The following is a 21,662-nucleotide window of genomic DNA, read 5'->3' on the forward strand; positions in this document are numbered from 1 at the left end:
ATGTATGGTATGTAATATAGCAAAGCTTCTTTTTAACATCAAGGTAACATATCTCAAACATGTTCTTATGTGTTGAGACTACAAAAGACTGAGATCCAGTAAGAAATAGACTTCAAGCTTCAATTTAGGAATTGTTTCATTTTTATCTCTGTATCCCTATTGTATAGCACAGAGGTTGGCATTTAGGAGGGGCTAATTAAATACTTGCTTAGTTGATTTGAACTGAATCTGTAATTTAAAAAATTTATGATAAATATTTTTGGTTAAATTGGCTGAGTGGTCTATATAACAGCCAATTAAACTTAACAGAGACTTCTTAAATGTCTAAATGGTAACGATACCATTAGTTGATGGAAGAGGAACATTAGTTAAAGTATTCTAGGTTTGATGATCACATTACAATAGGTTACATAGAATTTATACAAGGATGAAAAATTATGACTGCATAAGAATGTTATAAATTTGATCCTGAGAAATGAGGTCCTTAGAGAAGGGAGAATGAGTCTTGTCGAGGCCAGTGAAAAAGTGAGGCCAGGGCCATATGAACACATAAAATATAATGTTATTACATCAATCATACATCCAAGATGCTAACATGCCTGGTATGCTAAAAATTGTCTCTCTGTTGTGAGTGAAGATCAAATATAGGCATCTCACTAAGCTACATGGTTAAAACAGTACGTTAAAGAAATAAGTTAAAACTTATTCGGAGTTGTTTTCCTATGCCATGTATATTGTGTACCATTAAAACTGAATTTCATCAATGGTAAAAATTTTGAATGATTTAAGATGCTGCAGTATTTCAAAAGGATTAATTAGAAGGTTATCCTAGGCCAACATTGGCTAAGTTTTGGCATGAGTGTCCAGCTGGTACATGGGGAGCTGCTTGTTCCCCCTCTTTCCAGAGCACTCAAACATGAAAATATTTGCCAATACTGACCTAGGCACTCTTTAAATGACCTAGGTAGACTTTGCCCTTTCTATATGTATTTTTTTTTCTTTTTCCTTTTAAGATTTTATTTTCCCAATTATATATAATTTTCAGCAAAGATTTTCCAAAATTATAAGATCCCAGTTGTTTCCCTCTCTCTCTTTCTTTCCCCTTTCCCAGAGATGATAAGTAATTTAATCTGAGTTATATTTGCATTATTATCCTAAATTCATATGAGACATTATTGTAAGAGAACACCCATATAAAACCAAAAAACCAAAATAAAACAAATAAATTAAAGTGAGAAATAATATGATTTGATCTTCATTCCATGTCCATCAGTTCTTTCTCTGAAGGTAGAGAACATTTTTTGTCATAAGTCCTTCAGAATTATCCTAGATCATTTTTATTACTGAGAACAGCTAAGTCTTTCACAGTGGATCATCATAGAATATTGATGTTACTGTGTACAATATTCTCTTCATTCTGCCTAATTACCTCTCCTTCAATTAATATAGATCTCTCCAGATTTTTCTGAAATCATCCCGCAATCATTTCTTATAGCACAATAAAATCACATATCATGATGTGTTCAGGTATTCCTCAAATGATGGACAGCTAGCTCTTCAATTTCCAATTTTTTCCTACTATAAAAAAGAGCTGCTCTTAATATTTTTGTACAAGTAGGTCTTTTCCCTTTTTTTGATCTTTCTGGGATACAGACTTAGCAGTTTTGTTACTGGATCAAAGGCTATGCACTGTTTTATAACCCATTCAGCAAAGATCCAAATTGCCCTCCAGAATGGTTGGATCAGTTCACAACTCCACAAATGCAGTAGTGTCCCAATTTTGTCACCTCTGTCCCAATACTTACCACTTTCTTTTTACTGTCATATTAGCCAATCTAATAGATGTGAGTTGGTACCTCAGAGTTGTTTTAATTTACATTTCTTTAATCAAGTGATTAAAACAGTTTTTCATATGATTATTGATAGCTTTGATTTCTTCATAAGCAGCCTGCTTTTTCATAACCTTCGACCATTTGTCAATTGGGGAATGACTTCTGTTCTTAAAAAATTGCTTGAGTTCAGTACATATTTGAGAAATGAGGCCTTTATAAGAGACATTTGCTGTAAATTCTCCTCCCCACCCTGCAATTTGTTGTTTTTCTTCTAATCTTGTTTACATTGGCTTTATTTGTACAAAAACTTAAATATGATATAATCAAAATTATTCATTTTACATTTCATAGTATTCTCTTTCTCTTATTTGGTCATAAATACATACATCTGTTCTTCAGAATTATGACAGATAAATTATTCTATATTCCGCTAGTTTGTCTATGGTACAACCCCTAATGTCTAAATCATATGCTCATTTTGATCTGATTTTGGTATATGATATGAGATATTGGTCTACGCCTAGTTTTTGTGATACTATTTTCCACTTTCCCCAGAAGTTTTTGTCAGAATTCATTCTTATCCCCAAAGCTGGGATGTTTGGCTCTATTAAACATTAGATTGCTGTGGTCATTTCCCCCTGCATATTAGTATCTAGTCTATTCAACTGATATGCCATTCTATTTCTTAGACAGGATCAGATTGTCTTAATGATTATTGCTTTTAGTACAGTATGAGATCTGGTACTACTAGGGTACCTTCTTTCACATTTTTCCCTCCTTAGTTCCTGTGATATTCTTGACCTTTTGTTCTTCCAGATGAATTTGGTTCTTATTTTTCAAGTTTTATAAATAATTTTTGGTAGTTTAAATTGTATGGCACTGAATAAATATATTAATTCAGGTAGAATTATCATTTTAATTATCTGAGCTCAGGCTAACCATTTGTTTAGATCTTACTTTATTTGTGTGAAAAGTGTTTTGTAATTTTGTTAACATAATTCCTGTGTTTGACTTGGCAATTCTTTTAAATGGAATTTCACTATCTCTAGCTGCTGGACTTCATCGGTAATTATCTATCTATGTATGCTGATTTCTTATGTAGGTTTATTTTATATCATGCAACTTTGCTAAAATTATCATTTTAACCTCTTTTTCAAGTTAGGATTAGGATTTAGTCTAGGATTCTCTATGTATATCATCACATCATTTGCAAAGAGTGACATTTTAGTTTCCTCATTACTTAGTTTAATTTCTTCGATTTCTTTTTCTTCTCTTATTGCTAAAGCTGGCATGTCTAGTACCATATTAAACAATAGTGATGATAATGTGCATTTTTGTTTCATCCCTAATCTCGTTGGGAAGGTTTCTAACATCCCTATTGCAAATTATAGTTGCTTATGGATTTACATAGATATCACTTATTTTAAGTAAAGTTCCATTGATTCCTATGCCTTCTAGTGTCATGGGTATGGTATTTTGTCAAAGGTATTTTCAACATCTTTTGAGATAGTAGTGATTTCTTTTAGTTTTGTTATAGATATGATCAATTATGATGATAGTTTTCTTTATATTAAACTAGTCTTGTATTCTTGGTATTAATCATAGTGAATAATCTTTGTTATATATTGCTGTAGTATCCATGCTAGAATTTTATTTAAAATTTTTGTATTTATATTCATTAATGAAATTGGTCTACAATTTTCTTTCTCTGTTTTTGCTCTTCCTGACTTAGGTAACAACACCATATTTGTGCCATAAAAAGCATTTAGTAAGACTATTCTTTACCCATTTTCTCAAATAATTTTTATAGAATTTGTATTGTTTTTTAAAATGCTTTATAGAATTTATTTGTGATTCAATTTTGTCCTGGGTAATTTTTTCTAAAGAAGTTAATTGATGGCTTATTCATTTACTTTTTCCAATATGGGATTATTATTCTATTTCCTCTTTTGTTAATATAGGCAATTCATATTTTTGTATATATATATTTTCAACAAATTGTTAGATTTATTGGCAGGTAATTGTGCAAAATAGCTCCTAAAGATTGTTTTAATTTTTTCTTCCATGGTAGCAAAGTCCCCTGTTTCATTTTGGATAATGATTTGATTTTCTTCTTTCCTTTTTAAGTCAAATGAACTAATTCTCTATCTAATTTGCTTTTTCCAACAAAACCAACCCCTAGTCTTATTATTAATTCAATTATTCCCTTACTTTCAGTTTTATTAATTTCTCCTTTTTGTAAAAGGATTTCAGTTTAGTCTTTAATGGGTACTTATTTTTTCTGTTGTTTTTTAGTTGCATATCCTATTCAATAATATGCTTTTTCTTTATTTTATTGATATAAGTATTCAGAGATATAAAATTTCCTCCATATATTGTTTTGGCTGTGTCCCATAAATTTTGACATGCCCTTTCCTCATTGTCATTCTCATTAATGAAACTATTATTTCTATAATTTGCTCTTTTAGCCTTCTCTTCTTTTAGAATTAAATTATTTAGTTTCCAATTAATTTGTTTCATCTCTATGGACTCTGATTATAATTTTTATTGCATTACAATCTAAAAGTGATGCATTTGCTATTTATGACTTTCTTTATTTGATGGTGAAGATTTTATGCCCTATTACAGTGATGACAAGCGTTTTAGAGATGAAGTGCCCAAACTGCAACATTCATGCTGTATATGAGCTGCCTCCTTACCCCAGACATGAAGGAGGAAGCATTCCCAGTAGACTGTTGGGCAGAAGGTCAGGTGATGTGAAAGAAGTCCTCAGATGTGGTAGAGAGGGACAAGAGAGCAGCCCCCTCATCACATGTATCATAGATTTGCCAACACGGACTTATTACATGGTCAATTTATTTTTTCATTTTTCAGATCATTTAATTTCCTAAAAGATATAAGCAACTGATGGCCTGTTAGTCCTGGATCAGTCAGTTCCCATCAGTTTGTGCAGAAGGCACCCTCCTCCCCTATGTCCCAAGGGCCCTTTGTTTATCCCTGGCTCTATCCAGCTCCACACCAATGCCAAGAAATCCTTTTTCCAAGAGGTAAGGGGGTGTTCAGTTTAGTTAAAGGGTCACAAGGGGACAGCCAATGTTCTCCCTTCCCTAGTGTCCAGATCGACCTCTGCCCTTCTTGCATTTCTTGCCATTGGGAGTCTGGATGGGAAGAGTGGCAGAGCTGACTGGAGGTGGGGGTGGGGGTAGCTCCATGGTCTCTGCTGGGCTGGTGCTGGATCAAAATCCTTCAAAAGGTGAGAATTTCAGGAGGTTGACAGGGGTCAGAGGACTGTACTGAGGCGTTGAAGGGACCCCAGTTTGAGCTGGAATGAGAAGTCTTTCTTGATGCCCTCCAGGACAGAAGGGTCCAGGTACATGAAGCCCAAGAAAGCCTGGTTGGCACTGTCACTGAGGGATGTGTCATCAGGGCTGTCTATGTGATTCTGCCTCATGAAATGCTTGTCAAACTGGCCCACATCCTCATCAGCCTGTAAGTTGGACAAGAAGGGGATGTCTACTTCTTAGGCCAAGAGGTCTTCCCAATTGACATGGTGGAAGAAAAGGTGTTTCTGCACATTGTCTACATCTCCAGGTCTTCCCCCTAGCGGCTGGCTGGGATATCATTTCAAAAACTTCTTGAGGAGGTCGGGAGTGTCTGAGGTGAGTTAGGCTGGCAATACCAGCTTTGCCCTGAAGATCTTGTCAATGGTTTTCTTTCAATTCTCTGCAGTGAAGGGCAGAGTTCCAGTGAGCATTTAATGAGGGGCTCCAGGCTCCACCAGTACACCACTGCTGCCCAGTACCATGTACAGATAAGAGGAAGGCATATTGCTTTCTACTCCCATTCTGTTTTCTCCAGAGATCTATTAAATCTAATATTTCTAAAATTCCATTCACCAACCTTCTTTCCTGTGTATTTTTTGGTTAGATTTATTTAGATCTTAAAGGGGGAAGTTGAGGTCCCCACAATAATATAGTTTTACTTTCTATTTCTTCCTGTAGCTCTTCTAATTTTATCTCTAAAAATCCGGAAGCTATACTATTTGGTGGTTATAAGTTTAGTATTGATATTACTTCATTGTCTTTGGTAACTTTTAGCAAGATGTAATTTCTTTCCTTCTCTCTTTTTATTAGGTCTATTTTTGCTTTAGCTTTATCTGAGATCAGGATTGCTACCTCTACTTTAACTTCAGCTCAAGCATAATACATTCTGTTCTAGTCTTTTATCTTTACTCTGTAGACCTCCTTGCTTCAAATGAGTTTCTTGTATTATATGATAGAATTCTGGTTTTTAATCTACGCTGCTTTCTGCTTCTATATTATGGATGAGTTCATCTCATTCATATTCACAGTTGTGTTTATAAACTATTTCACTCCATCTTATTATCCCTTTTTGATGCTACTCTTTCTCCTTTCACTCTATTCCTCCTCAGAAACATTGCCTCACTTATTTCACCCTCTCTTCTATTAATCTCCCTCATTTTCTTCTTCCTCTCCTACTTGTCTATAAGGTAAGGTTTCTATGCCCAAATAAGTAAGGTTTTTATTCTCTCTGAGCCAATCCTGAGAGAAAGGTTTAAGGATGGCTTGTCACCACCTTCATCTTCCCCTTTATAGAAATATCCCTCATTAGATTTTTCCCTATTCTATCATTCCCTTCCTGCAATCCTCTTTTTCACCCTTTCACTTTTATAACATGCCATATTAATCATTTTCCTCCTATATCTTATCTCTGTATGCCCCCCCTTCAGCTGCCCAAATAATGATAACATTTCTAATAGTTTCAAATATCATTTTTCCATATAGGAATAGGAATAGGAATAGTTTGACCTTTTTGAATCATTTAAATTTTCTCTTTTTTGTTTATCTTTTAATTCTTCTCTTAAGTCTTGTACTTGAACATCAGATTATTTTCATCTTTTCATTAGGAATGCTTGAAAATATTCTATTTTATTAAATAACCATTTTCCTCTGAAAGAATTATCTCATTTTTTTCTGTGTAGGTTATTTTTATTTGTAAGCCTAGCTCCTTTGATTTATGGAGTATCATATTCTAAGTTTTATGATCCTTTAATTTAGGAACTGCTAAGTTCTGTATAATCCTGTTTGTGACTCCATGATATTTGAACTGTCTCTTTCTGGTTGTTTGAAGTATTTTTCTCCTTGACCTGTGATCTCTGGAATTTGAGTAAAATGTTCTTGGGAGTTTTAATTTGAGGGTTTATTTCAGGAAGTGATAGGTGGTTTCTTTCTTTTTCTATTTTATCCTTTTGTTCAGGAATAGCAGATTAGTTTTCTTTGATAATTTCTTGGAATATGATGTCTAGGATTTTTAAAAAAATAATTTCTTTCAAGGAATCCAATAAATTAAATCACCACTCCTGGATGTATTTTCCAAGTTGATTATTTCCCCAATAGTTTTCTTCTATTTTTTCATTCTTTTGATTTTGTTTTATTTGTTCTTGATTTCTCATATAGTCATTAGCTTCCACTTGCCAACTTCTAATTTATAAATAATTATTTTCTTCAGTGAGCTTTTACATCTCCTTTTCCATTTAGCCAAGTCTGCTATTTTCTTCTTGCTCCAGTTTAGTTTCTCTTTCCTACTTTTCCTCTGCCTCTACTATTTAATTTTTGAATTTCCTACTGATTTCTTGTAGAGCTAGAGACAAATTTCAACTTTTCTTTAACATTTTGCATGCTGCTGCTTTGATCTCACTCTTCCCTTCTGAATTTGTGTTTTGCTCTTTGTTTCCATGATAATTTTTCTGTTAGGTATTTTTCTTTTTTATGTTTGTTCTTTTCCACATTTTTACTTTTATGTTAAAGATGGTTTTTCTTCTCCAGGTAGATGGGGCAATCTCTTAAACTTCAGTATTTCCTTATTTCTACCCTCAGGTATAGTTCTGGGTTTCCAAAAATAGCAAATCTTCCAGTATAGTATGATTACCTTTGTGAATTCTGGAACTACCTGCCACTATTGATTCAGTATCCACCTGGGCCTGCTGATCAATTTGCAGGGCTCAGGGCACTGTGAGCTTCTTGGTGTTTGGATTCAGGGATTCTCCTCAGATCTCTGTAAGGGTTCCAAGTCTCACTCTTGCTTAACACAAGCTAGGTTTAATGTAGACTGCTTTGAGCTGGGGTTTGGGTCCTATAGGTTTAGGGCAAGGTTTCTGGCCCTCCCTTTGAGCTTGCAGCAGCTAGGTATATTGCAGATTGTTTTGTGCTGGGGTTTGGGGCCTCACCCTGAGCTTGGGGCCTCACTTCAAGGCTTGGGAAGGGGCTCTGGGCTTCCACTTGGACTTGTACCAGCTAGGCACAATGAAGACTGCCTTAGACTAGGGCTTGGGTCCTCACTGAAGACTTGTTCTAGGGCTTGGAACTCTAAGAGGTAGCTGTGTGGGTGCTCTGCTATTGACTTAGGTATGATCTTGGGGCTCAATGTTGACTTGGGTCCAAGTTCAGAAACATGAGGAGTAGGGGTAGTTTGGGAGGGCTTCCTGTTTGTCCCAGTGCTCCTTGATGTGGCCTTGTTGAAAGCTGAACTCCTCTCCCCATTGAAACAAATGCTCTCTGCCTACCTTCTGGGTTGTTTTCTGTGGGAAAATTGCTTCATGCTGTTCCTTTTTTCCCCTATTAATACAGTTTTGTTTTAAAATGTTATTTCAAGATTGGTTGGAGAGGATTCTCAGAGAGGTTTGAGTTTTGTGAGTCTCTACTGTGCCACCTAGGCTCTGTTTCCTCTAAATATATTTTCAAGGACCTTTTTTAACAATGTCTACCACTTTTTGTATATCTAAACAGAGGATTCTTATTCGGTTACAGATTGGGATGAGATTTTGTAATTCTGATGAATTTAGGTGAGGCATTTAGCCATGAAACCCTACTGAAATGCCATTGGATGAATATAGATTGTCTTGACTTGGGTCCAAGTAAATTAGCTGAAGAAACATTTACTAAGAACCCATTATGTACTTTGATTTAAAGGCAAAATGAAAATAGTCATTGCCTCAAGAAGTTTCTTTTCGATTTGATTTCATTCCCAGCAAATTGATTACTACCAGACTTTTGTAAGTTGTTAAAATTTCCAATTAAAATCTTAGAAGTAAATTAATTTAAAATCATAATATTTGAGGCCTAAGTAATGCATTATTTTCCAAAGAAAAGGGGATTAAATTAGAAGTAAAACTAATTGGGCACTAGACTAAAGAAGTGAGATCCCCATTGCTGAGGATTATTTAAAGAGGATGAACCCATCAGGGATATTATAGACTGTGTTTTTGTATTGACAAGGGGCTTGGATCAAGATTACTTTTGAGAGCTCTTCCAATGCTGAAATTCTGATGCTGGTCTTGGCTTTGCTCTCAAATAGCTATGCAAAACCAATGGATTTCTAGTTTAAAGGGACCTTGTAGAGCATCTAATTTAACTTCCTTTTTCTACAAAGGAAGAAACTGAGGACTGGATAAGGTAAAGTGACTTATCTTAGGTTAAAAATATTATCAGTTAGAATTCAAAACTTTTCTATAAATCCAAGGTTATATTTATTGCCTAATATTGTCTTCACTTCACTTTTATGGACCACTGTTTGCTTATATGTAGCCTGAGTTGATTACATTAGATTATCTCTAAGATCCCTTATAGCTCTAACAGTCTGAAATTTCTTTCTTGAAAACAAAACTTATGGTTCAACATTGTTACCTATTTTCCTGGCATGATATAGCAGACAGAAAATTACAAAGTCTGACTATAATTTTCTGTAAACCCTAGCTAAAAATGTAGACTATCAAGAGTGTGTGTGTATAGGATCTGACTTTTTCCATATTTGGCAAAGACTCACCAACCTTGTGATGACCTAATGAGGGGCAAGTTGAGATTCCTAATTCCACCTCCTCTTTTGAAATATCTACCAATGGAGTCTGTCAGGTAAAATCCAAGGCACACACTGTCAGACCAATCAGAAAGAATATGTAGCTTCCTATAAAAGTAGGAGTCAGTGTTCACTGGCTCTCTTTTCCACAAAAGAGGCCAAGAGAGAGAATCCATCCTTTATTAGTGGAATGTATGCCCTCCTTAATAAGCAATGACTTTCCCAGTGAAATGGCCTCATCTTCTTTATTGGTTAAAAATCCAGGCACTATTGTATGTAATTAAGTGCATATTTAGTCAGAAAAAAATAACCCTAGGCTGGTTTCTCAATTCTACTATTACATGAATTTCAACAAGTTTAAACCACAGTGGTTTATCTGATATCTCCCATTCAAGTTCTCTAACTTTTGGGTTGTTGGAATTGTTTTTATTCTTTCCTAAAACTATTATGGTGATCCTCAGAGAACAAATATATTAATTCTTGTGGTTAAAGAATATAAAATTATATATGTCTCTTGATAATGATTTGATTATGGTATATTTTATTATTCAGGACATATTTTAATTTCAATATCTAGAAGAGGATTTTTTTTGTTAGACCATTATAAGCTTTGAATAGATATTAAGTTTTTACAAACAAGTATCTACCATTTCCTTTCTGGAATCCTTAAGGATAACCCTCTTTCAATTTCTAGTTGTGATGATCTAGTCATCAATTGCCATTGCAAGTATTTGCTTTTTCTACCCTCCCCCAAATCCTCCCAACTAAGCCATTTATTTAATACTCTATGTTAATTTTATTTATTATTTTATTAATTTAATAAATGATTTGTGAAATAAATACATTTATGATTAAATTTAAATTTAAATTTATTTAATACTTTACTTAATACTTTCTGGATAAGTTTATGTGTATGTTGACTGTGTAGAGCCTTTTGATTCAATTCTTGGACCTGTCCTTTTTCAAGTGTCCATCAGGTGTTTTTTTATTGCATTAGACAAATTCAATAATATGTGCCTATTATTAGCCTTCACTAAGTAAAGTGATTTTGCTTGTTCTGAAAATATTTACATTCATCTTATGTACTGGAAATCCCATCTTTTTGGGAAGGCAGTGTTTATTATTAATATTAGTATAGTTTTCATCTCATCCTTTAAGGAGTTCAGATAGAAATCTTCCTGAAATAAATTAGTATACAACTCATGTAAGTTAATATTTAACATTCTTCAGACCTTTCCTCAGGTGTATGAAATGACTGCTATTTGTAATTAAATGAAAATATCAGCATGCAAGTTTATCTTCTATTAGCTCACTGAAAGTATCATTTGCAGAATTTCAGGTACAAATAAGAAAACATGGATGATATGAGCAACATACTATTTTCAAATAATTTTCATTATTTTAATACATTTCTATATTTTGAAATCACTTCCTTTCATCACTTGGAGACAGAATACTTATACTGACAGTTTTTAAGATCTTTTAAAATTGTTATTACTTAATATTATGTATGGATGGTTAAAGGAAGCTGTTTTATCTGTGATTTAGTTCTGGTTCATATATAATTTATTTGTTTCAACTCTGAAGGCTTTCTGTGGGTCTCTATCTAGAAATACAGAGATTCGTTTATTCATTTACAAAAGGTATCAAGCTATTACTGCCTAATTGTGGCCATATGATTGTGTCTTTCTAGATATTTAGTAGGCATTATACTTTTATTAAACAGATTAAACTATGTTGAGAAGTCTTTAACATTCACTTTCATAATATACAGAGACCCATATATTATGATTTCTTAAATATACATTTTTGGAATTTTTGTTGGTAATGATGTGGTGTCAAATAGGTATCATTAACCCTTTTGTTTCCATAAATAAGGCCTCATAAAGTAGTCATTTGTTCAATAGTTCGGTCTCAAGAAATTGTTGGTTGCACTTACATGCATATTTCCTATGGAAGGTCTTTTATTTTCTCTCTTGATCCTCTCTATTTTACATGTTCCAATCAGGGGCTAAACCATTTCCTGCTATATTTGACAAATGAAGTAGCATAGATCCATTAACACTGTTACTATGCAAACTGATGTGTTTGTTCTCAAAATATTTCTTTGAGTTTTTAACTTGATTATTATAGGTTCTATGTACAACTAGCAATTTATTCCTTTTTGACAAGAAATTATTAATATTTCTTAGCTTTCTTGTTTTGGTGGGTCTACATTTAAAATATATTGCATTGTTTTTGACTCAAATATTTTCTAAATCTATTCTCTATTTTTCTGTTATAAAATTATAAAGTCTGATACTGAGAAATTTTTCATTTTTCTATATATGTATTTTTTCATTCAGGATACAAATAAGTCTTTTGACATACTCAGGCACAGCTTCTTTGTTTGTACTTCAATATATTTTAAGTAGAGAAGACTGAAGATTTTTGTTTTTCTATAACTATATTTTGGGCATTTGTTTAATTTGACTCCTGAATTATGTTCATTCCACTTTGGCAAAAGTCTTATTGTTAGGAAATTTTCCCTTGCCTTGCTGTAAGTTATAACTTGGTTTCTTCTGATTTCTTCCCATTTCTTCTAGTACTTCCTTTTGGGACTCTACCGGAATAAGTCTTATTTTTCTTCCTATAGATAGTCCTTTAAGTATTTGACAACAACTTCCAAAGTCTTTTCTTCTCCAGGATAAAATCCAATTTATTTTAGTCAATTATAATATGGCATAATCTTGAGGCTCTTCACCACCCTGGTGATCCTCTTCAGATGAACAATCACTTCTCATTTTTCCATAATTCATAATGAAATCTAATTTATTACTTTCCTCTCAGTATTTTACCATCTTCTTTGATTTTCTTTTTACCTTTCTCTGTTCATATTCTAGGTTTTTATTTCTGTTACATTTCATAACCATAAGATTTTTAAGTAAATAGAAAAATGTAGATATATTTCATATTTTAAGGACATGTCCAGTAAGGGCAAACACATATTTTTCCTGAGTAAGGCATAATGGCTGAACATTTGGTTTTCCTCATACTCTGACCACATAGTGGTCATCCTAATTACTTAAAGCTTCTAATTCAGCTACATATTTGTAATTAAACAATTTCTGTATAAAGAATAAAATATTTGTTTCAAAAGTATATCTAGCCAATGAGAGGTCATCTTAATCTCATCTTTAGCTTGGTCTTTAATATAGTATGATGTGAGAAATGGCAATGGAAATTGCCGAAATTGGATCTCTTTATCTCTCTCTCTTTCTCTCTTTCTCTGCCTATCTATATTTATTTAGTTTGATATATGTATATATATCTCAGAACCTTATTATAATACCCTGTGTATAATTGGTATGTAAATAATTATTGAATTATGTATAGAATAAATTAGGGGAATTCAAACCCCTTAAGAACAGTGGCTAATTCACTTTAACATTGTTTTTCCAATATCTTGCACATCATAGATACTTATATATTTTTGTCAATGCATTGATTGATTGGATTACAGTGAACAAAAAACATTACAGAGAAATGTATAGGAGAATTATATATCAAATGCTTTGGACATAATTTAGCTATTTTAAAATATATGCACAGGAAGCTCAGATGGAAAATGATAGGTATGGTTATGAGTAACAGCATAATTGATTATTCCATCACACTTCTGAGGAAACAAATAAAGTTGATACTAGTTAAACATTATTTATGTTATGAAAACTATTTGGAAAACATACTTATTTGCATATAGGAATTCAAATGACAGATGTTCTCTTTGCAAATTCCAAGAATATTTTGTCTCTTTAAAACAAATGAAAATGTCGGATTGCTTTGAAAAGGGATTTATAATGCGGCATATATTATCCCCCTTCCTTCCCTCTCTTTGCCTTGATTTCTCATCCCTTTTTCCTCTCTCTATCCCCCCTCTTTTTCCATTCCCACTCTCATAATAACCTTCCAAGTCAGAGCCAATGCAGAAGAGAATATCTGTCTTCAATTCTGTACACCACTGGAAAGTGATTAGCCAGTATAGTTCCATCTCTGAATCACAGAGCAATGGTATAGTTACCCTGGGATATCAGTTGTTTCGAATATTAGACCATTTAAGCCTTTTCAGATTTTTCAAGCTAAGGAATCTACTTTGATTCCATGTTAGAACAATGTACATTTAAAATCCATAATGAACGTATTCCTTCCACTGATAATCTTATATGGCCAACTTTTCTCTTATTTCAATATATCGTAATTTGTGTAGGCATAATTTATATCAAAGATAGAAAGCAAGCCATGTTATAAAAAAGAAAGAAAAGTTCTGAAAGATTTTTTGGTCAAAGGAAGGAGGGATTCACATTATCCTGAAGAACATTTTGTAAACAACAGCCTTGGATTGCTACTACTTTAGAAATTGGTAGCATTTTCTTATTTAAAAAAAAAAAGTGTGACATTTAACCAGATGTGCATTTCAGAAAAATCTTTAGAAATATTTCAAAGAACCTCTTTTATTATACTTGTGTTTTTTAAACAAACAAAACTCTACATTTCTATGTCCTCAGATTTTCATCTTTTTCCTTGTCTCATATTAAATTAATAAGAAGGATGAGAAGATGACCTTTGTTTTTATCAGCAGATTGCTAGCAAAAGAAATGGAATCTAATTTCTCCTAAAGAGGAGGGACAGTGTAAATGCCGTTAAAGAAATGGGAATGTACAAAGCCTTGAAAGCTTGACAAAAATGAATAATTTTTACTATTTTCTGAAACTAATGCTGTCAGATCTCTCTTCACGTTCTTTTTTCTGTTTGTTTGAAAATATTATAAAATGCCAAATAAAAGTCAACAGTTTAGTATTCTAGAGAAGAAACCTGGCTATTGGCATGATGCAAATTTAAAGCTAAAATGTAATGTTTTACAAGTAAGCAGCAAAACATTGCCTGCTGAAATCAGGTTTCCTAAAAATCCTTTTTAATTTAATTTTTTTGCCTCTAGCTACTAATTTTGGGATGAACTGAGGTCATTCATCCTTGTCCAGATGACAGAAATTGGCATGACTATCCATGTGCCTAAAGTTTAGAGTTAGAACTCCTGGGATATGAATTTCTTTCAGTTTTGTCATTCTGGCTTGAAATTGCACTTTAAAAATGTACCTTGGTTTCCAAATGTTTTGGGTTTCCTTCTCTTTCCCGAGGATGGTTGGCATGAAGCATTACCCAGATGTTCCCCTGAATCTTTAAATCTGTCACATGTACATCTCTGAAGAGGATGCTCTTGTCTCAGGCATTTTCTTCATACTTCCTGTCTACTTACTTACTTTGCAATATATTCTCATGGGATTAGATAATTCATTAGATTTTAAAAACTATTTCAAAATTAAATCTAGTCAGAACTCTAACTTGGAGGTAAAGATTAATCTGAGCAATGTAAGGTACTTGGTGAGCTGAACCACATCTGCTATTTTCTAAGGAACCTGAGCAGAAGGAAACACATTTCAGAGAGAAACTTTTTTCTAGTTAAATTTATTTTAAATACATTTTACCGATATATTTAGTTTTATATCTCCCGTCTTTCCCAAAGCATGCCTATCCTCACTCCCTCGCATTGAACTATTCATATAATAAAGAATTAACAAAAATTAAATTTAGCTTGTTCTTGGAAATCTTTGTAAAAAAAGGTGTTGAAAGTGATAGTAGAGGAAATATATGAAATATTTTCTGATATGCTGCACTTGAAGTCAAAAGAGCTAGGTCTTTAGCAAAGTCATTTAAATAACCTAAGCCTCAATTTCTCAGTAAGAAAATGGGAATTTTTACTATTTAATGCATAGGGTTATTATGAATAATTCTAGCAAGTGGCAAGTCATGATATAAATTGGATTTAGCACTATTACATAAGAATAAAGAAATCTGCTTAATCAGATATAAAATGAGTCAGCATCCACTGAAATGCCAATGAAAAAAAATCTGAAATGTGTTAACTTTGAAGCATTCTGAGATGTGATGTAAAGCAATGCTTGTCAGAACTTTTTGATCCCTGAATCATTTTAGGTGGACAAAAAGAGTCCTAAGAGCCAACTCCTTCATCTGCTAGTGACTGCTAATGTAAAAGGGGAAAAGTCACCAGAATGAATGAGAAGAATGGTGCTGCATTTGATAAAACCCCAGTGAGGGCTACTGAACATACATTATTAATTTGTACCAGAAACCAAGTGAAGCATGGGTATTGTCATGCTCTCCGCTCCTTCTACTACCAGTGGGATAGGGATAATATTTCAAGAACAGTTTAGATTAGAAGGATAGCTGATCTCTGGCACCTGAATATGTGAAACATGTTAAAAGAGATATTGGGTATAGAGATATAACCAGAAGTGTTAATGATTAGGGGGACTAGTCCAGGGAAAATTGTAAAAAAAAGTCCTTTGTGCCATCTCATCTTCTTCTTTAAGAATCTTCTCCTTTAGACTTAATCATTTTGAAGAAGGCTCATGCTCCCAATCTTCCCCAAATCCCTCTCTGCTGCACCATCACCTGTTACTGCTCTAAAAGTGAAGAGCCCCTGTCTCTGAATCTATTCTTGCTCCCTCATCCTACCTCTAAAACCTATATCCCCTTTGATGAATTTCTGAATAAAACAAGTCTCTTAGGTACTGTGGACATCTTAGACTTTAGACAGAACACTGATTAATTCACTCTAAAATATCAGAGATGTATGAATGAAGGTGTATGTTTTTCTTCTCATTGTTTGTTTTAACATGTTGATAGGTGACACTTGGAGATCTAAATTCCATACTCAAATTAAGACCTATATAATGGTGGAATTTTAGGAACCAATTCAAGCCAGTGAATAAGATAACACAATGCAGTGGTAGAAGAGAGAGGGTCGGGAGGTCTAGATTTTGAGCTAGAATTACTGGGTTCAAATCCATCTAATTACACTACCTATGTAACTTTTACAATTTTTTGTAAATTGTATTTACATTTTACAATTTACAAAAACTGTATTTACAAATTACAATTTACAAATACAGATTTTTGCAATCTGAACTCCATTTTCCTTAGCTAAAAAGAGAATGGGTTGCACTTCTCAAGTCTTTTGAAACTCTGAATCTATATTATTATAGGGTATGTAAAGGGTTACTGGTGATCTTAAATTTGCACTTTGAAGTGCCTTTTGCACAACTAAATTTATCCTTGTTTAGTGATATTTATGAGTGTGATGCTACCTAAGAAATATGCAATAATAATTATTACTTGTACCAGCCAATCATTTATTAAGTGCCTATTCTGTGCCAGGCACTGGGAATACAGTTGGAAAATAATGAAATAACCCTTATTGTAATTAATTTTGCTCAGACATATTTTTGTAGATTTAAGTTCACTTAAAATATTAGCAATGTGGTGACTCTATCATGACGGTAAGCAGGCTTCCACATATGTTAGTTTTCTAAAAGTGTGTTTACCACTCTTTTGTAGCATTTTAAAGACATCATATCTGCAAAGCATCTTACAATAATAGCTCACCAAGTAGTCTCTTCAAAGTTACTATGAGACAATTAGTTATCATTACTGCTACTTTACATGGTAAATGAGATAGGAAGATGTTGAATGGTTAATCTGAGCTCACGGAGAAAACCAGTTGCAGAGGCAAGATTAGAAGCCTTGATTTCCAGTTGTATATTTAATTCACTGAGCTATGCTTACATCTCCAGGTGCATACAGATCTTTTGGTGTCCTAGATAATAACTGAATTTCTTTAAGACTTCCTTAACATTTTGGGCTGCAATAAAATAAAAAAAAAACTGTTTTGGTTTGGAATTTTGAAAATCCAAAATGGACTCAGATTCTGTGAAAGTGGTAGGAAATCCATTCCTCAACTTTTCTATTTCATGAAAAAAATGAGTTCGAGTATTCATGTGCTTTTTTAGACAGTTCGGTTGATTCCTGAAGAATGTAATTAATTAGTTGGCTGGAACTTTATTAGTCTATTTCTCTCTGGTCATTTACAACAAGGTAGATTAGATCATTTTGATATTGATGCCGTATATAATGGCTACATCTGCTTTGTAATTGATTTCTGAGGCTTGGCTGAGCAGAAGAACCAAGCTTCAGAATATAAATGATATTACCTCTGTTGGTAGAATTATAAGATGTCATAGCAACAGATAGCAGACACAGTCTGGAAAAGAGTATACTTATTGGGAAGGCATTTCCTTTGTTGGAAATTAGGGGATATGGTAGCAGGGTTACATAAATGAGCTTAATCTGAAGCACAACTGGGTCTAATAGTCATAATAGACCTCATTTCTGTGCATATTCAACTGTCAGATTCATAACTCATTAACTACATTTCTTTGGTTTTATGTAGTAGTAGAAGATTGCAAATTCACCTCACTTTCAGCAATAGGAAATGTCTTTATATTTTTATATCAGTTTTCTTTGGATTTCTCTTTTTTAAAACTCTTATCTTCCATCTTGGAATCAATGCTGTGTATTGGTTCTGAAGCAGAAGAGCCATAAGGGCTAGGCAAAGGGGATTAAGTGACTCACCCAGGGTTATCCAGCTTGGAAAGTTTTGAGGTGAATCCAGGGACTCCTGTCTATAGGCCTGGTTCTCAGTCAACTGATCCTCCGAGTGGCTCCCTTTGCTTGGGATATTAAAGGATTTTATAGTACAAGTTGAAGTACTTTATTCTTAGGAAGAAAAATGTGACTTCTAAAGTTTAGTATAATATTTGGTAATATATTAATTGTAATATTATCTTATCCATATATCACTGTTCACAGATTCAATGGTCTTTCAAAAGATGGGTGAGTATATCTATCCAAGTTGAGCATGCCATTAATAGCTCAAAATAGTACTAATTACTTCTTTTAGGGCCAATTTCAGGGAATGTTGTCACCAAGTTGTCCAAGAGAAAATGATCCCCCTCCATAAAAATCCACAAAATATCCTGTACCATTTTATAAAAAAGGATTATTATTGTGTCAAAGAAAAGATTATGTGCACCAATTAAATTACAAATGCTTGAAGTATTGAAATAAAGATCAATGGACATATGAAATTCAAAGAATGATGGGAAGACCTATAAATGATACTGGAAGATACAATTACTAGATTGCTGTCATTGATCTTGGAATGATTGTAGGGAACAAAGAGGCACTGTAGAACTGGAAAAGGGCAAACAATGCCCTAATTTTCATAAGAGAGAAAAGAATAGAATCTCAAAAGTGTCAGACAGTGAGACTGACTTTGAATGCTGGTAAAATTCTAGAAGTCATTATTAAAGGCAATGCTAGTGAACACTTCAAAAAGGAAGAAATGATCACAAAGAGCCAGCATGGCTTCACCAGAATATATCATAGTAGACAAACCTTATTTAAAATTTCTAGATCAGTGCACTTGAAAAAATCTCTTATGCTATTCTGGAAAATATGAAGGCATGAAAGCAATATGGCCACATAATTTGGGGTATTTGGGAACAGATTTAGATCCAAATAATTGTCATTAATTACTCCACATCAACTTGGAAGTATGCCTGTAATGGAGTATACTAGAGGTCTGTTTTTTGTCACTGATTCCTTAAGTATTTTTTTTAATTAACCAATGACTTGGACAAAGACATAGTTAAATACTCATTAAATTTTCAAATGAGAAAAAATTAGGAGATATAAATACACTGGTTGACAGATACAAAAATTTTTAGCAGGTTAGAGTATTGAACTATATCTAAATACATGAATAATTTGATAGGAATAAGTATAAAATTTTAAACATGCATTCAAAGCATCTTTATAAGAAAAACTATATTGGGTGTGGCTAGAAAAAGTCATATGCAAAAATGATCTTGAGATTTTAGTGGACACTAATCTCTATGTAAGTCACCAGTGTTACATGTTAATCAATAAAGTTAATGCGGACTTCCATGAATGCAAAGAAACATGTAAGACCTTGAACACTGCTAAAAGCACTGGGAAAACATAGAACCATTGGGCTAAGTTATGTAAAGAACAGACTATAAGGGGGAAATCAGTAAGAGAGCAAGAAGGAGTGGTAACATTTCACGTATAAAAATTCTTGTTTCTTCATGACAAATAAATATTTTTGGTGGTGACAGAGATGCTACAGAAGACTTTCACTTGGACAGAGAGAAGACACAGTACATGGGATTAAGAGAAATAAAAGATTCCTTGGGATATAAGAACAAAAGAGCATGAGAATCTTTCATTTTCTTTGAGGTGGTGAGAGAGTAAATCCAGAACCTAGAGGGGGAAATGATACTAGGTAAAGGAAATAGAGTCAGGACTCCTAGGTAGAAATGGAATTCTTCAAAATCACAAAGAAATCATTGTACAGAGGAGAGAGAGAGAGAGAGAGAGAGAGAGAGAGAGAGAGAGAGAGAGAGAGAGAGAGAGAGAGAGAGAGAGAGAGAGAGAGAGAGAGAGATGAGACAGAAGTCTTACAATAAACTATTTTCTGGACTTTGTCCACTTTGTGAAAACAGCTTCTAAAAGCTAGGCTTATGTTTCTTTATATTACACTAACTTTTATTAGAGAGGAGAGAAATTGTCAGAAAGGCATAATTTCACAAAAAAGGCAAGAGGGATCATATGGTTAGGATGGATTCTGTGACTGCCTGTGGCTGGAGGAGAGGAGGGGAAGGGAGGAATTTAATGGGAAAAAGGTGGCCACTCTGTGGCAGTAGGTCTTTCAGGTTCACTCACTTCTACTTCTGGGATGGTCTAGGCTGGGGAAGAAAGCAAGAAGGGAAGGAATATACAATATGAATTTTTAAATAATAAAGTTTAATAATATTTAAAATTTTAAATGGGCCCCTAGGTGGTACAGCTGAGGGAGTGTTAGACTTCTTTTCAGGAAGAAAGACACTTACTATCTGTAAGACCATGGTCAAGTCATTTAAACTCTATTTGCTTCAGTTTCCTCATCTGTAAAATGCAGATAATAATATCTAACTTGCAAGGTTGTTTTGAGAATCAAAAGAAATAATAATTTTAAAGCATGTAGCACAGTGCCTAGTACATAGTAAGAGCTAAATAAATGTTAGCTATTATTATTGTTATAAAAAAGCATTTGCTGGGACACAATCAGTGAACATAAAAAAAGTGGTAAAATACATTACAAGCTAGAATATTTTCAAGATATAAACAGAATCACTACAAATACAGCTCTAATATATGCATGGTTAAATGATGTAGATAGTTTATATGAGAATCAGAAATTCCATATATATGCTTTTGAAACATATTCCAAATTTAAGGTTTTAACTTCACATCTTAGGAATTGGCAATGATAACAAAATGGTGACAAAATGAGGAATAGAAAATTACTATCATAAACAAGGATCAAATTAAATAATATGTGAAGTACTTTTCAAACTCTAAATAAATATTTAAATACTATATGTTATTATAATTATTATTTTGGTGATGAAATGAGAAATTAAAAAAAAAAACTAATCCAAAGTTGTTGGAATTTGAATTGATTCAATAAGTCTAGATATTAATTTGGTATTATGGAAAAAAAAGTAAGTATTCTGTTCATACTCTTTGACTCAAGGATTCCACTCTTGGGTACATACCCCAAAGACATAAGAATCAGAAAGAAAGGCCTAATATATATACACATATAAATATAATATACATAAGATATGCATACATATACATATAAGCCTATACACTGATATGTGTATACACACAAACATATAAATAAAGATAAACAAGTTATTTTGTGTGGGGTAGGAGAAGCCTAGAAAAAAGTAAGTGCCTCTTAGTTGTGGAAATGTCTAAAATAACAAACAAAAAAGCCTTTGCTGTGTGTATGAGTATAATGGAATTTTGTTGAGTGGGAAGATTATGAATATGAATAATTCAGAGAAAAATGGGAATATCTTTATGAATAGATGCATAGTAAAATAAGAAAATCAAAACAAAAATATATACTAGAAGGATATAAATGAG

At 33.2% G+C, this 21,662-nt stretch overlaps 1 pseudogene; it reads right to left on the reverse strand.

The window, feature by feature from the left end:
- Window positions 1–4,939: 4,939 nt before the first annotated feature.
- The window catches only part of LOC130456894 (ribosomal protein S6 kinase beta-2-like), a 71,429-nt pseudogene continuing 54,706 nt past the window's right edge, over window positions 4,940–21,662 (reverse strand).

Source organism: Monodelphis domestica, chromosome 2, assembly GCF_027887165.1.
Source record: "Monodelphis domestica isolate mMonDom1 chromosome 2, mMonDom1.pri, whole genome shotgun sequence".
NCBI lineage: Eukaryota > Metazoa > Chordata > Mammalia > Didelphimorphia > Didelphidae > Monodelphis > Monodelphis domestica.